Raw genomic sequence first — 18,867 nt, 5'->3', positions numbered from 1 at the left:
TGAGGTAGATAATTATTTACTTAGTATATTTAAAGTACACTTAACTTCCAATTAAAAAGATTATAATAAAATAAAGTAAATAATTAATGTAATCATAAGTACTTCATTATTAATTATAATAATTACATCAATTGTAATAGTATTATCCACACTATTATCAAAAAAATAATTACAGACCGAGAAAAAAGATCACCGTTTGAATGTCGATTTGACCCAAAATCCTCAGCACGAATTCCATTCTCTATAAAATTTTTCCTAATTGCAGTAATTTTTCTAATTTTTGATGTAGAAATTGTATTACTATTACCAATAACAGTTATTATTACTAATTCAAAATTAAGATATTGAATATGTGTTAGACTACTATTCCTATTAATCTTACTTTTAGGTTTGTATCATGAATGAACCCAAGGATCACTAGAATGAGCATACTGGAGTAATAGTTAATAATAACATTTGAGTTGCATTCAAAAGGTATTGATTGAATAATTCAATTTACTTTATTAAGCAAGAAGCAAAAGCAATCAGTTTCGACCTGAATAAATTGGTATATATTACCCTTGCTTACTTGACTGAAGCCAAAGAAAGGCGGCATATTAATGTTAATAATAAAATTAGGATTATCTCCTCAGTTAAGGGGTATACAATTAAGTGGGGGTCGCTAACTTCCATCTTTAGTGGTGAAACTCCATTAATACTCTTCATATTATTTCTTTAGTATAAAATTACATTATCTTTTCATGATAAAGCTGGACTTTAAATAAGTTCAAGAAGTGTTTACAGAATTATTTTATTCTTCCTAATAACTTCAATATTATGCTTTATTATAAGCTATATAAACACATATAAATTATTAATAAAATTACTATTAAAAATGAAAATATAAAATAAATATTAAAATAGTTAGAATGTATTAGTTGAATATTTAAAGAACCACTCATATATTTATATACTCCCTGCCCCCCTATAAGCTCACTTCATCCATAATCAGTAGTCTTAATATATAGACCCCCAGTAATAAATGAACTACCAATTAATCCACCAGAAGATAAATAAGGTAAAAATCATATTCCTCCTAATAAATAGTATATTATTTTATTATTAAAAAATGGATAAACTCCGAATAAGAAAGATGTAATATTATATCCAATTCCACCCCCTAATAAAATACATATAACTGCCCCTATCTTCAAACTAAGAGGAAGAATAACAACAAAAATAGAAGGAAAAACTAACCATATTAATCTAGAACCACCTACAACAGATAACAACAATAAGCCCAATATGCCTTTAAACATACCTCACCCCCCATCATCAGAAAATAATTGAAATGATGTACCTCTATAAGATTTACCAACTAAATAATAATTTAATCGAAAACTATAAGTTATGGTTATACCCGTAGAAATTCATAATAAAACAAATATTACTAAATTAAAAGAAGATATACTTAATATCTCCAAAATTAAATCCTTAGAATAAAATCCAGACAAAAATGGTATTCCACATAGGGCAAGACTAGAAATTATTAGGTATACAAGAAATAGTTATTGGTATTTTATTAATTAAGCCCCCCCATACAACGAATATCCTGAACATCCCCTATAACATGAATTACTACACCAGCACATAAAAACAATAAAGACTTAAATATAGCGTGTGTCAACAAATGAAAAAATGATAGCTCCTTTAATCCCATAGATAATACTAATATTATTAACCCAAGTTGTCTTAATGTAGATAAAGCAATAATTTTCCTTAAATCATACTCAAAATTAGCACCAACTCCAGCTATAAATATAGTTAGCCCAGATAATAATAAAAGTACCCTACCAAGAACAGTATATATTAATATATCTCCAAAACGAATTAATAAATAAACCCCAGCAGTAACCAAAGTAGAAGAATGAACTAATGCAGAAACTGGGGTTGGTGCAGCTATAGCTGCCGGCAACCATGCAGAAAATGGAATTTGTGCACTCTTTGTTATTCCAGCAATAATAATAAATCTAGTAATTAATATTATATCAAAATCAGAAACTAATCATAAATAATAAATATAATTTCATCTACCATAATTTAATATTCAAGCAATAGATAATAAAATAAATACATCACCAATTCGATTGGACAGAGCAGTTAATATCCCAGCAGAATAGGAACGAACATTCTGATAGTAAATTACTAGACAGTAAGAAACTAATCCTAGCCCATCCCATCCTAAAATAATTCTAATAATATTAGGAGAAATAATTAAAAACATTATAGATCCAACAAATAATAAAACTAAGATAATAAATCGATTTATATTATAATCCCCCCTATATAAGAACCTCTATAATTAATAACCATAGAAGAGATATATATAACTAATCCTATAAAAATTAAAGATATTCAATCAAATAATATTGTTATAATAACACTAGAGCTATTCAAATTAACAATATTTCACTCAATAAAAATTGTAACATCCCTAATTAAAAATATCACCCCTAATAATAATAAAATTATTCTACTAATCAATAAAATAATTGATGCTATACTTGTAATAAAAAAATTAAAAACCATTGATTTAAGAACTTTTAGCTACCACTAAGTCCACAACTTACTATTCTACTTAAACTACTTAAATATTTTAAATTCAATGAAATATTGGAGAACAAAAAATAATTAAAAAATTTAATGGAAACAAATGACAAAATAATAATAAATATTCACGAATATTACTTCTTCAACAAGAAAATACACCAGAATAATATATTCCATGCTGAGTATAAGAATATAAATATAAAGTATAACCAGCACTTAAAAAAGAAAGTAATGCAACACCCACAAAACTAAAATAAGATCACCCAATAATTCTATTTAATAAGCTAATTTCACCCAGCAGGTTGATAGAGGGGGGAGCAGCCATATTAGTAATTCTTAATATAAATCATCATAAAGATAATCTAGGAATATAATTAATTATTCCCCTATTAATTAATATACTACGACTACCTAATCGTTCATAAGTAATATTTACTAGACAAAATATTCCAGAAGAACAAAGACCATGTGCTACTATTAAAGTAAGGCCACCATTTATCCCTCATGCTCCTATAGTTATAATTCCTATTAAAACAAGACCTATGTGTGCTACAGATGAATACGCAACCAAGGCCCTTAAATAAATTTGACGTATACAAACAAGACTAATTATTCAAATTCCAACAACTCTAATACCAAATCAAAAAATATTATATTTAATTGCTAATCTCTCAATACAAGAAATAATTCGCAAAATCCCATATCCTCCAAGCTTTAATAAAATCCCAGCCAAAATTATAGACCCACTAACTGGAGCTTCAACATGAGCCCTAGGTAACCACAAATGAACCAAAAACATAGGTATTTTTACTAAAAAAGCAAACACCATTCTAATATATCAAACAAAATAATTTATATCAATATTAATATATCTAAATATATACATATATAGACCACCCATCTTATAATTTAACATAAAAATACCAACCAAAAGAGGTAAAGAAGCAAGTAATGTATAAAAAAGTAAATATACCCCCGCTTGTACTCGCTCTGGCTGATACCCTCACCCTAAAATTAAAAATAAAGTAGGTACCAATGATCCCTCAAAAAACAAATAAAATAAAAAAAATTATTCTTATAAAAGTTAATATTAATAATAATAATAAAATAACTAACAAAAACATAAATCTACAAGGATAAAAATAAATAGATATAATACTATTTCTAGCCACTATTATTAATAAAATAATTCAAATACTAAGTAAAATTAAAGAATAAGACATCACATCTAATCCAATAAAATAACCAACCCCCCATACTCCGATACCAAATCCCACTATTAATAAAAACAAAAAACAACCAAAAACAATAGAAATTTGAACCACCATTCATAAAGAACTATTAAATCTCAAAAGGATTAAAAATATAAAGTAAAAAATATATTTTAACATTTTAATAATACAAAAGAATTAAAATAATCATTACCATGAGTACGTGTAACTGATACTATAACAGATAGGCCAAGGGCCCCCTCACATACACAAAATGAAATAAATAATAAACAAAAATAAGCTTCTTCCTGATTATTAATAAAATAATAAGTTATATATAAATATAAGGATAACACAATAAATTCAAGTCTCAGTAGAGTTACTAATAAATGCCTACGTTGAGAAATAAAACATAAAAATCTAATAAACAAAATAATTAATATAAATAATATTCTTAACATAAGTTTTTATAGTTTAATAAAAACAATGGTCTTGTAAATCATAAATGAATTAATAATTCTAAAAACATCAAGGAAGATATAATTATATCATCATTAACTCCCAAAGCCAATATTTTTATTAAACTACTACTTGATATTAAAATACAATTAGTACTAATTACCATTATATTATTATTAGCACTAATAATATTATGTATAAAACATCCGCTATCTATGGGAGTTATACTAATTATACAAACTGTTATTACATGTCTAACAATATCAACATTCCTAAAATCCACATGACTTTCCTATGTATTATTCCTAGTATTTTTAGGAGGAATATTAGTTCTATTTATTTACACAACAAGACTTGCACCAAATGAAATATTCAAGATAAGAACAAAAATAATGGTTTTGGGTATAATCCTAATGTTATTATGTTTATTTATATTAATAATAGATCCATTACTAACCCCCTCAATACTACAAAATATAGATACCTGTACAACCTGAAGAAGCACACCCCCCCTACCAGGAATAAAATTATATAATGAATCCATTATAATAATAACTACTATAACAGTAGTATATTTATTTATTACATTAGTTGCAATTGTAAAAATTACTAGACTTTTACATGGACCTCTAAAAATAATTAAATAATTACAAATGACAAAACCAGCACGGATTTATCATCCCCTACTTAAACTAGCAAATAATGCACTAAGCCCTGCGTCAGGTCAACCTTGCAGCAGGTTTTAGCATATGTAGATCCAAACGTGCGCGCAAGAATATAGTTCCACTGAGACGGGTTCTATTCCAACACAACTGCATACTTGCAAGAAAACAGTTATTTAATTTGTAATATACAGACAAAATAATACATTGATTAGCAGGTATGGACTTAATTGGTTGCAATCACTGTGCAGACGAACTTAGAACCGCAGATTCGCCAACTCGAATCTGTAATGCGTTGAAGAGACATTGAAACTTTAGAGCGAGTCGAGCGAGACTGAATGCGTTGCAGAGCGCGTGAAATCGCTGATACCAGTGTTGCACCTCTCACTATTTTAACCCTATGTTTATTGTAGAGCGGCGAGAATGGCTGAATCTCCTGTTCAGCGCGCGGTTTTACCCGAATGTTATTTTGGGCTTCATCCGAAAGGAAATGTTCTTCAAAGTCAAGCAAGTTGTTTTAAATGCATAATCCTCCTTGCGGCAACAAGATCAAAGTAAAACAGGGCGTGAGGTGATTTGCCGTCAATGTGCACACGAATTGTATCACGGGTGTTGAATGATTTGCGGTTTGAGTTTAGCAAGAGGAAACGATTGTTTGTTGTTTGACGACAAAAGAATCTCCGCGGTATTAAAATATATCGCAGTGAGAAGAAACATGTTTATTATTTGGACGAGACGTCCTTCAACTCGGTGAGTGGGGGAAGGGGGAATAAACCATGGAAGGATACCACCATGCAAAACCACCGCCAGGGCTGAAGAAACCGACGATGAGGGGAAGGGGGAGGCTTATTGTTTCACCCACTGGCGGCAATGAAAGCTTTGTTGAAGGCGCATATTTACTGTTCCGCGCAAAGAAAGGGAAGGGTGATTATCAGCAACAAATAGACAGACCAAGATTTGAATCCTGGTTTAGTGAAGTGATTCATAAATTGAAACCAGAGTAATAGCGACAGACAATGCACCTGATTGTATATATCACCAATAACAAATCATGCTTTTTTGGTGGTACAACTTGAAGTGCGTGTGTCTTACAGTAACGGATGTATTGCGAACGAAGCAACCAAGTTTTTCATAAATCTATTTCTTTCTAAACCAAAAACAATAATTTGTCATTAAATTCAAGAGGGGCCTATCGTTGTTTACTTTTATCTTTGTTTATTTTTATTTTTGCGTGCTCGAAATATACACACATGCCCTCATGTTTAGAAGTTGTTTCGCTCTTATATTAATGACACATTTATTAAATAATATATGCGCAGAAAGTACTTTTAAAATGTTATGTTTCAGGAGACAAAGAGAAGCAAAAATACAATCCACTTGACATGCATGCGGGTTTTGATGTGTTGTGCGGTTGGCAATACTGTAGATTTTCTCAGTGTCTCCGATGTAAGCAGCTCGGCGGTTGAGGAAAGACTGGCACGGAAGATTCTGAGCTCAGTTCTCGCGCGGATTGATACATAAAACCTGCTGCAAGGTTAACCTGACGCTTGGCTTAGTGGACTTACCAGCCCCATTAAATATTTCCTACTGATGAAATTTCGGCTCACTTATAGGAATATGCCTTTCAATCCAAATCTTAACAGGTCTTTTTTTAGCAATACATTATATTTCAAGAACAGATTTAGCCTTTTCTAGAGTAATACACATCTGCCGAGATGTAAACTATGGATGAATACTACGAACTATTCATGCTAACGGAGCCTCCATATTCTTTATTTGTATATATATACATGTTGGACGAGGGATATATTATGGATCCTATTTATATTTTCACACATTATCTATTGGTAGGAGGCTTCGTCGATCGCGTTCGTGCGGTGAGAAACCTATCGACATCTGATTTGTGAGTAACAGTGTTGTGTAACATTAGAATCATGGCAGATGAAACAGAAGGTAGTTCTGTGAAAAGGAAAGGACCTCCCCCCCCCTTCTGGTCTTGAGGCGCAGTGTGCAAGTCGTAAGCTCGCATGGCCCGGAGTACTCGATGTCGAGGAGACCCTCGTAAAGGATACAATAATGTGCGCGGAGGAATACTGCTTTGGACTATGTTAGTACAGGTCTGACCAAATAATGATTACTACACGCGAATATACTGATTTAAAATCTTGAGAATTTTAAAGATTTAACTATTGTAGAGGAACTGCAGCTCTGCCTCTGTTAAAAAGGCAGGTTTTGAAATATCAGTTAAGTGAGGCCCTGTTTTGACCTCTGGCAACACGTGAGCAAATAGCGTCGTATTTCGCTCTACCCTGAATAAGCTAAATTAATGTTTACATTTTACTCATGATTTCTGGGCATACTTGCAAACTGTGTGTGAGTGGGAGTAAATGATCTCCCGATAACGTTATAGTTAACTTTAATGGCTTCTAATAATGGAGTCAAGGGTTCAATTTCCACTTCAGGCACAGTTTATTGGTTTAGTTTATATTAAAGTGAACTTAAAGCAAACTTTCCCAATAGGAATTGTAGCTTTCCTGGCGACGTGATTCGAACAAGTGTTCTCGGGTTACCAGCCAGGTTAAGTCGATGTTGCCTTCCAATGTTTCGAGCGCATACATTGCTCTCATTATCAGGGAGCACCTGGCGTTATTACCGCACTCCAATAGCGTAAGAGCGCGGGCAGATTTGAAGAACATGCTTGTCTGATTGGCTTTGTTGGAGCACCTGGCGTTATTACCGAACTCCAATAGCATAACAGGGCGGGCAGATTTGAAGAACATGCTTGTCTGATTGGCTGTGATGGAGCACCTGCTGGGACGCGTAGGAAAGGCAATCCTATGTAACCAATCACTTCGTTTACTTTCCCCAGTGACGCAACAGCCGAGGTAAAAGGGAAGGATTCACGTTGAAGTCCCTTTAAACTCTGGTGTAATTGTAAATTAATTCAGCAGTGCACTAAAAATGTTGACAAAGGCAGCCATTATTATAAATTAACACACAATAAACGAAATGTTCCCACCCACTAACAGAATTTTCTGCAGTAGAAATATTACGTTTATAGTGTGTAAATTTATAATAATGGCTACCTTTGTCAACATTTTTAGTGCTTTTATAAACACGAAACAAAAGGCTTAATAGTGTCACAATTAAATCATGCTGGGCGGGACTTGTAATTATCATTTACAGTATTTTTGTACATTACATCGATTACGTTATTAATTCTTTCCTGTTTCTTCGAAACATTGATATGAATACATCTTGTCAGCCCTGGAAATTTGTTTTTATAACATATCTGACACAAAGAACATCATCACGTTGAAAATTGTATGCGTATTTACAACAGACAGAAAATGCCTCTGTCCTGTTATTACATTTTCTCTCTCCAAGCAAAATACAAAAAGAGCGCCTGAGGAGACTTAGCGCCGGCGAACGAAAGCACAAGTCAGACGCTGGCCGGTGCTCGTTTGTTTTAGTGACAGCAAATGACATCCATCATTCTTCTCGGAAACGAGCCTTCACGAAGAGGAATGAAGAAACAAAAAACGGCGGAGAGGATCGCAGATTGAGCAGTGTTGCCATCTGTTGAATGTTGCATCGGTCATTTCAGGAATATACGAAGAGTATCCTTTCCACATGATAACATTAAGGTGGCTTTTAGCTTTTATGGAGCATTTTTGAAATTTTGGCAACTTCTTGCGAAGGAGTCAAGGTAACTCAGTGTTGCCAGGTTGTGAATGTGAAAACATAATCGCAATCACAGTTTTAAAATAAGGGACATAATTGCAAAAGCACAGTATATAGCCTTAATAAACATTTTAACTCGCCTTCTTATCTTCAAAACAGTTATTTCTCATGAAAAAAACTACCAATAGATGCTGTAGAAGTGAAGATACCTTGTTATTCGTGTGCTCCATTCCTCGGCCATGCTGCATTACATCGCTACCATTACAGCATTTTCAATCCGCTTTACATTTATTACCACTGGGTCGTTCCATGTCAAATCAACAAGGTCCTCCAGGCCTCGCCGATGGGGCAGTGGTAGTGTCGTCGCCTTGTAATCAAGGGATCCCAGGTTCGATACCCGCTGGAGGCAGAAGTTGTTCGGAACCCACTTTAAACTGTAGGTCCAGTCCCGATTAGACTTACTGTGCATAAAGTGGACTTAAAACAACAAATCAAATCAAACAAGGTCCTCAACCTTATATTTTTTGATTCATTTGAAATTGGCGTCCTGAAAGGACCACCTGAGGTAGGAAAAATATGCAAAGTTTTAGATCCATATCTTTTGTATTTCCGAAATTACAGTGGTGCAAATTGTGCGATTTTGACCATTTTTTCAAATATATTATTAATTTTAAATTGCAATATTACGGCAATCAGGGTAAGTTCCATCTACCCTTGTGCCCTGCATCTCCACCACGTGTCTCATGCCCCCCCCCCCCCAAAGGACTACGTTGAGATACAAAACTGACCAGATTAAATGACGAAACGAAATGTTTTCTAGAGCCATAACCGTCGTGATTGAGAATGGCAGACACAAGGGAGGATGAAACTTACCCTGTTCGGGCACGCAGAGTCTCGAACCTAACTTTCTCTCTCAAGAGCTCCAGCTCTCCTCTCAAAGCGATCTGGCCCTTTTCCGATCACTACAGGCAAATTCCTACAATTTAAAAGTAAAAGTACATTTCGTCTCACGGTCGAGTTGTCCGTGGATCGGCGGCCAGCGAACCTGGCAGTAAGTGCGCGTCTGCCGGCAAACTGGATGTAACATCCGCGTAGCTTTGTAATGAAATAAGCTCGTACAATTACATGGACAGTCACAATTAAAATGCCACTTCTGGCTTATCGCGAATATGAGGACGAGCGATGATGTGATGAAATTGATGAAGGGACACTGGAAAGAAAAGAGGGATGCTGGAAGAAGGGTATATCCCACGCCGCGGCCGAAAGCAAGAAATTGGTGAAATTCGATAGGCAACGCCATCTCTGGTCGCAGGAAGGAACTATAACTTGCCATAAACGAGTATACACAATTTGGGAAACAAAGATGTATTCCACTCTGGCCCGAACCGAAGTGTTACGCGTAATGTGATAGGTGCTTGTCTCGCATCTCCGCCAATAGGGGAAAACCTTACGGCAGATGTCGAAGTCCAGGCATAATGGATGACGCTGTTGTGGAAATTGGTATTGGTCAAACTGAAGAAAATAAAAATAAAGGGCCAAAACAGGGATAAGAATGGAAAGACAACAAACGGAAAGCGTCGAGAAATATGGAAAAGCAATAAACGTAGCACGCAATAGAATGTAAAGTGAGGTTTTTTTTATTTAAAAAAAAAAGGCCATGCTGTATTTCTACGAATTAATATGCAAAAATTCCCAAAGAGGACAAGGACTGTGTGTTTACTACCGGCTTCAATAAGCTTGCAGACTACAACATATAAAATTCGCACCTCAATGCTATAATCTAATCGCTCCCACACAAAAGAGCGTACAAAACAGGACTGACCGTGAGAAAACAAGAGCACATTACTGCGCATATAGGCTATAATCCTAAGGAATTGGATGTAGAATGTGTTCATTTGTTGGGCGGAGGGATGCAGAGATCAGCCAAGGAAGAATGTTAGCAGCTTCTGAAATTTGGCTGTTTCTAGTTATTAGGTCGGTGCTCGTCATAGTGAGCACAGATGTATGTCCTCTATCACTATTCATTTTCAATATTAATTTAGCATTTTTGGATTTCAACCTTTTTCATTGCCGATTTGAAGGGTAATAAAGCAATGACCATACATCTCCACGGCATTGTCTTACAGCATGGTGAATTTATACAGGCAAACGCAAAATTTGTGTTTTGTGAAATATGCCCTTTTCCCAGTTGTCCTGTATCCAATCAGTTCATTGGTTTACAAATACATTTAAAGATGACACAAGGGCGAAGATCTGACTTCTGTTGGTTTACGTATTAGAAACGTAGACCCTTTGATTACGAGTGTAAAATCTTTGATGAAAGTTTAGTCGGAGAAAGAAATATAAACGTTCCATCTCACTGTATTATTGAATTGAATGGCACGAAACAGGGTCGTGACCCACCAAGAATCCCTTTAGTATAATCTTATACGTAATTCTGTAATGGGTGTAACTGTATCTCTAATGCAGAAATGAAATTCATATTTGCTTATCATGTAACCGAATGTACACAAAATTCACAGCTCATCTTAAACTAAAGCTTTCACTACATACACGCTTGGAAATTAAAGGTGCATATATTTACCAACATTGAATAGAGTAAAGACTGTAGATCCAAAATTAGAATGAACTCCTGCAGTCGTATGAGTAGAGCCGGGGACCTTATGTTATACCATATTTTTCATTTGGCTTCGGATCTAAAATATTGGGGTGAGATCTTTACATATCTGATGAAAATCAGCCGAAATAGACAAACTTGGCATATCATATTTTGAAATATTTCACCAATTTCGCGTTTTTACAACATATTTCTTCAATTTTGTTGTAATAAGACATATTTCTGTATAATTTCGTAATTCTCTCGCACATAATCGGTTATTTCATATTGTTTTCTTCGTAGCTTTAGCATAACGGATAGTTCATATTGTCGATGGCAGGATATAGAAGTTATGGAGGAAGAAAGGTGCCGTCTTTTCTTAGTACACAAAAAAAATACCCCACTTTTTTTATCCCGCCGACAATTGATAGCCATGCAATCATTATTGAGGAAAAATGTTCTCTCTTATTGTTGCACGGGAAGTAAATAAGTTTCGTTCTCATTTCTTTGCCTTTTTCGCTTTTTACAAAAATCAGTCAAAAGTAAAAATAACATTCGGTACATTACAGCCCCTACTCTACTCTATCGGGTATGGCAGAAATTAGAGAGTACTGTTGTACATATTTTTGACTTTACTGGGAATATTTCTGCATTTTTCTGACATATTTGTAATTTTTCATGACATATTTTCCAATTTATATGACATAATTACATACATATTTTACAGTTTTGTAGGACATAAAGTCCCGGGCCCTACTTATGAGGAAAGAGAATACTACCATCATAGTTTCTCTGAAAGTCTCCTATCAGAGACTAATTTACATATAAACATGAGTCGCGGTAGCTCAGTCGGGTCGGTCTCCGTGGCGGAGTGATTAGCGCAACGCGAATCCCGGTTAGGACATGGATGTTTGTGCTTGTCGGGAGATACAACCGCATAGGGGTATTCCTTTTTAAAAGAAAGTTGTTATGGCGTCTGACTACGTGTGGATTACCTTGAACGACTTGCTGGGAGCTTGCAGGAGGACATTGTGGATGAACTGTTAGCTCTGGAAGTGAGGATTACGGATTTCTTGAAGAATAATCCCGACATAGATTCCATTCACATTGTTAATATGAGGAGGCATATTCTACAATATCTCGAGGTCATCGAGGCGAGCGCGGTCGCAAAGGTCAAGAGCACATATCGAGAGATGATATGCCGAATGGAGCTGGAGACCGAGAAGAAGACCCTCTTTCTCAGGCTGCGCAGTTTTTGCTTCTGCTAGCGGGATGCAAGCAGCAATTAGCATGCGTACAGAATCGTCGCAACGGAACATTCGTTTCCACTAAAAATTATCTGTTATTTCTTAGTCCTCGACCAAATTACAGTTTTATGTTAATTCAGTTTCTTAACTTTGCCACGGATGACTCCAACACAAAGGTGAGGTGAAATACGCCCAGTTGCAAAAAAAAATCTACTGCAAACCGAACGTACGAGGATGGAAGCCGATTGGTTACTCCGGTGTGAAAAATGGGAATAGCATGTTTTAATTGTCGTTAGGAAGAAAGCCACGAACTCTTGTGAGCGCCAAGGGACACGAAAATGCGCCAATGATAACTTATACGTGGCAAGATCGAGTAGAGAAATGAAGACTTGCTAGCGAAACATCTTTCTGAGACACTGACGAGGAGGTGACGAGTATCAAAAGATGACGCCGCTCGCTACTGGAGAGTAAAGGTGGAAGGAAGATCTAAAAAAAGCAACTACAAAAGGACGGAAGATAGTTCCCACGCAGTCGTTCCTAAGAGGGCTTCGTCCACTTGTAAGAATAAAGGAAACGCAGAGTGATAAACGTTGTGAGCAGCCAATGATCAACTGAGATCTTGACAAGGATCGGAATTGGCAGCAACAGGATGTAGATAAATGGCGATTTGTTTTTCCAAACTTGTTCCTAGAACACTGTCAAGGAGGTAAGGTAATAACGGAGTCTTCGGCCAGGATAAGCGTTGGCAGCAGTAGTTTAATTTCACGGAGTGGTGAATCGACACAAACCGATGGCCTCGGACTGAGCGCTTTTAGACACCTCAGACTTCCTGCTGAAGCATCCAAGTCAAGATATAAATCATCTCTGGGACATGCAACCATCTTGGTTTTGCAAAATCTTCTGATAGACTTATTGAACTTTAGCTGCACGGTGTATATTCGAGTGCAATTTGTGTAGTGACCTCTTTTGCTTCGAACTTACAGTAGAGTTGCTGGTTCAGCGTGTAGTCGAGCGTAGATGTGTAGTAGATAGACGTGCTCCATTTGAAATTCGAAACATGGAAGGAAAAACTGTCACGTTTGGAGTACGGCGAATATCGTGACGTCAAAGCATTGGTTCCAGAAGAGGACACTGTTCTATCTTATATGACGCCAATAAATTGTTGCTGTTTTGAAACATGGAATCTGTGTTTAATTTAATTTATTTTATCACTTGTGTATTTTCTAAGGTTCTTAGTGCATATGTTGACTGGCAGGAAGACAATACAGGTTCCGATGGAGTCTTGTACCATCTCCTTCCAAGGGTGCGTATCTAGGAAAACGAAGACATTTTGACAGAATTGAGAGGGTCCTAAATTCGAAGAAAACTGGTAAATTTTATTTTTTTAAGACAGAACATTGTGCGGAATATCCTCATAATTTAATATGTATAATATATTTTACTTGTTTTTTTTTACTTTTAGCAAAACATATTCTCGAAAGACAAATGAATTAATGTTGACATATATTTTCAAGGAGTATTATTATAAGTGGGGGTTGTCGAACCGGTCCCCGCTGGGGCACAATCGCTAGCTGGTGCAAGAATGAGCCCAGAAAATTGTCTATAATATATAATTATGTGTGTACTGAGTTTAGGCAAGAGATGAGGGAGGAGCTGTATGAGTAATTTCTGGAAGTATTATTATTATTATTATTATTATTATTATTATTATTATTATTATTACTGCAATACTGCAATGCTTTACGTGCTATTATGCATGCAGTACATCATAGTAATTAACAAAACACTTTGTAGTATAACAAAAATACAGAAGTATGTGGTGCTTCCATAATGGCGTATTAAAAATCCAATTCAGAATTATATTTCTAGGAAAGTTGTTTAAAAAATGACAGAAAGAATTTATCTTGATATTTAAGGAATGGTAAAACATCTCCACTTCTATCCAATTAACGGATCTTAATAAGTATCTGATTCAAATTTGTCTTCTTACTCAAGTGATGATTTTTAATCATTCTTGTACAGTCACCGGCATTAGAAATACGTCACTTAGATACTGAAATACATACTTCACTGTAATGCGTTGTGTGTGTTGCCAAACTCAAGGGCGATGAGCGTACTTCAATAGCAAATTTTCGGAACTCTAGTTGTCCAATATTTAATGACTGTGACTGTACATGAGTTTACTGTTACAAACGTTTATTTTAGGTCCACTTTACGCTCATGTGGGTTAATAGGGACTGAACCTACCGTTTAAATTAGCATCCGACCACTGTGAAATATGCCTCTACCGGTGATCAAACCGAGGAATCCTTGATTACAAGTGACGACATTACCACTACGGCATCGAGAAAGCAGAGTGTTTAATATCACATTTGCGAAATTTGCGGGAGTGCATTTTTGGTAATCATTCCCTGCGGAGTTGGTCGATGATGTCGGCCTTTTGAATCACCCTGTATACATAGGTATTTTCAAAAGACAACTAGTATTATTTCATAGACTCAGTCAGGAACTAATTTTGGTGCCACCGTTGAAATCTTTAACCTCCAAAACACAGGGAATGATTCTAAATCTGATCATATTGGTGAAATGCTTGTTTTTAGATTTCGGCAGCCATATTGGCCACCATGTTTAATGTTACATGATAAAGTGGGTCTTTTAAATTTCTTATTTTCATAATAGAGTTTTAAACTGCAATAAGATGTCATGAATGATAAATATCTGTAATGAAGTAACAGGGCTCAGGAATGGAAATCTTAGTCATGGCCGTCATTTTGATGATGTCATTGCCGACGAACGAGAGCTTAAAAACTTGTGGTCTTGAGCATTTTACATGCAGGAGTAAATGTACTATGCCCTCTCCAAAGGGCATGTTCTCCGCCAGAAGTGAAATAATCTCCCACTTTTCCTTACGCTTCAACCACACTATAGCTCTTTTCAGTTCTTACGGCGGGCGCTCTAGAAACAGGCAGGGGAAGTGGGGAGCGGAGAAACGACCTATCCAGCGCAACGAGACAGGCAGGTTAGAGAGAGAGACTACAGCATTGCCAGAGTAGTGGGAAAGGTGAGTTGAAATCGAAAGAACGATGAAATACAGACGTCCCATTGTTCGCGTATGGCCTGAGTATGCGTATTATCCCCATCTTGTGGTCAGTTGAATACCGATAAGTGTATGACATCAAGTGTATAAAAAGGTTCATTGACAAGAGACCGAAAATCAATTGGTTTACAAAAACAGAGACGCGTAACTTGTTCAGTGCTGGATAATCACCCTTTACATAATACCCTTGAATAATTCTTACCCTATATCTTTATCGCAACCGTCGATTGCCTTTGTGATAGTGTTCCTTTTGATTCGTTTGCGCGGTGATTCAAATGACGTGGAACCCGACGCCTCAAGACTGTCTTTGCCTTCCCTAACAATACGCTGCAGTTCCGGTACTCACTCCACAAGCTTCCGACACTCTCTGTTGCACTTTGTGCACACTTACCAAGGGACCACTCTTTCCTGCTTCCTTTTGAAAATATTCATGAACCCTACTGATTATTTTCCTGCCTTGGCTATGAACTACCACCTTCCCGTTCGCCATCCTACGATACTTACTGTGTTGATAAACACAAAGCTCCCAATGGAACAACGAGAGTATAAATTAACGTCACATCACATGCCACATACACGTTTATCGACGAAACAATGCAGTTAGGCAATACACGACGCGACAACAATTACTCCCACGCGTGTTATTCCTACATTCCGCTCATAACAAACAGGAATCAACACTGGGGCAAAAGACCATCAGCAGCGCGATGAATTGGCAACACAACAACGTGCAGAACGAGGTTAACGCTGCAGCTTCCTCCCGCGACTGCGTAACTCTCGGCTCCACCGCTAGGTGGTCTGTTCTCTGGTTGGTCAGCGGCATGTTCCCCGCTCCCCTCTTCTACTGCCAGCTTCTAGAGCGCCCGCCGTAAGAACTGAAAAGAGCTTATACTAGGGCTCTATAATCAGCTAGCAAGCAACCACTACATTAAATAAAATAACTCCCTTATGGTTAATGGTAGAGGAAAGAGCCAGGTACCGTTGTAAAGTCCTTAAAACGCTCTACAATTAATATGATGTAAAAATGTTCAATAGTACTTTATAGTTATTAAGTAATTTACGAAAAAACGTCAAAACAGGTAACGAAAAATTTAATTTTCTCCATTTTTGTTACTATATTTCAGACAAAGTATCCAGTACATATAATATGCTTTATTCGATAAATTGACCAATCGATTTCCTTTCATTTGGTGCAAAAACGAAGTTTTTATCTATCCTGTGAGAATTTATACGCGTTTAAAGATTGCACTACAAATTCTGACGGCGACCATCTTGATTGACGTCATATCTCCGAAACCCGCAACTAGATTCTTTGGTACTTTTCGTGAGAAATACACCTCAAGTAGTTCTACATGCTCCAGCAAGTTTCGTTTCATTTTTTGTGTCCAGGTTAAACTCTAATTTGTCTGGACTACTTTATGCGGAACATTTAAACATTGAAAAAAAAAAATTAAAAGAAAATTGTTTGTTTGGGAAAGTTCAAGTTCATATATCATATGATATCATCATAAGAGTTGAAAGGTCTTAATCTGCTCTCCTGTATGCAGTGGCGGCGATTGGGTTCCAAAACTGAAGGGGCAAGGTACCAAAACTGGGGGGACAAGGCCCTTGGTAGATAAGGTTTAGCATAGTGCGGGGAGAAAAGTGCCAAAAAGTGTGGGGGCAAATGCCCCCCTCGCCCCCCCCCCCTAATCGACGCCAATGTGCTTTAATAATAAAAATAATATTTACTCAGGTAAGTCGGCTTTCTCTAATCTAAGCATTACCCTTAATCATTTTTACGGAAATCATCTTCTTAGGAAGGGTTTGCTCAACGCAATTTAAATGTTATTAAAACGAAAAACAAACAAGACGACTTTTTGGTTTACCTATTAGATGAGAAGGAGGATACCTTAATTTATCTTGCTGCTGCCTTCAACGGGTTTTGTTAGACTTTCTCGCTGGAGTCAACAGTGGATGACTTTATTATCCGAGAGTTGAAATGCTCACCCTCTGTTGTGCAGGAAAATCAATCTTGGAAGTTAAGTGGCATTCAAGACTGCATGAATGAATAGTGATCCTATTGAACACCGATTTGGAATAATTTCCATTGTCCTTCACCTTATTATTCTATCATTTATAGAATGAATAACAGAATTAATATTAGCCACAATCTTTTGTATTTATAAATTATTGAGCCTTCAACAATTGACAATCAATTTTACTTTCAAGTGTAGGTGATGACAAATATTTTTTTCAGGTTCTTTAAGACTACGCATATTAGTATTGTTTTTATCTTCAGTTACGACCAGGAAACTTTGTTTTTATTTTGAATGTTTGTGTACTTTGATTTCTTATTCTTCCAACATCTTTCCAGATTTTTATTTCATATTTTTTCATTTTATGCTTTCGTTTTTCTTCTTCGCGGTCGTGACTGGCATTTATTTTCATTTGTGTCTCCAAATTTGTAAAAATCAAAATCCATCTTTTACTTCAGTTCAAGTATAAATGAAAGAGAGGAAACATTACACGTCGTGTGACTACTCCTAAAGGTATTAAGGTGTATTGTCTGTAAGCTTCGCGTTAAAATAAAACGTTCAAGTAGTGTAATTGATGCTACAACCAGCACAGGAAAGTATGAACCCCCCTCAGGCAGATTTGCCTACACTTAAAACTTGCTCAACATGCCCATATGAGCTTCTTGCTCAAGTGTGGAACCCCGTCTAATCCAAGATTTTTGTAAAAATACCCTCGGGAATTTCCTGAGAAAGTATGACCCCCCTCAGATTGATTTGCCTACACTTATAAAAGGCACTTCTGTGAGATTGTTGTCCATAAATTTGTTAAAAATATGCCCCTCTTGATATTTTTTTTTGGCCACACTTAAAACTAAGCCAAACGTATTAACACACACACACCCACACACACACACACCCACACCCACCCATATTCACACATATTTATTTCCGGTCCATTTCTACCCATTTCTGCCCACTTCCGGTCCACTTCCGGTCTATTTTCGGCTATTTCTACCCATTTCTGCCCACTTCCGGTCCACTTCCGGTCAACTTCCGGTCTATTTTCGGCCATTTCTACCCATTTCTGCCCACTTCCGGTCCACTTCCGGTCCACTTCCGGTCTATTTTCGGCCATTTCTACCCATTTCTGCCCACTTCCGGTCCACTTCCGGTCCACTTGTGGCCTATTTCTGGTTTATTTATATTGCATCATGTTTTGCAACAAATTATTACCCAATATTAAGCAACAAATTATTAGACATGTGTTGTTTTCTGATTGGTTGCTTATGACATAATGTAATGATGTGTTATATTCTGATTGGCCT

The 18,867-nt window shown here is 36.1% G+C and overlaps 1 pseudogene; it reads right to left on the bottom strand.

Annotated features, from left to right (window-relative positions):
• Positions 1–2,641: 2,641 nt before the first annotated feature.
• LOC145989044 (NADH-ubiquinone oxidoreductase chain 4 pseudogene) lies at positions 2,642–17,321 on the bottom strand (annotated as a pseudogene).
• Between the last annotated feature and the right edge of the window lie 1,546 nt (positions 17,322–18,867).

The sequence above is a fragment of the Lepisma saccharinum genome, chromosome 6, assembly GCF_977018435.1.
Source record: "Lepisma saccharinum chromosome 6, izLepSacc3.1, whole genome shotgun sequence".
NCBI lineage: Eukaryota > Metazoa > Arthropoda > Insecta > Zygentoma > Lepismatidae > Lepisma > Lepisma saccharinum.
The sequence above is the reverse complement of the archived record's forward strand: the minus strand, read 5'-3'. Positions and strand labels throughout refer to the sequence as shown.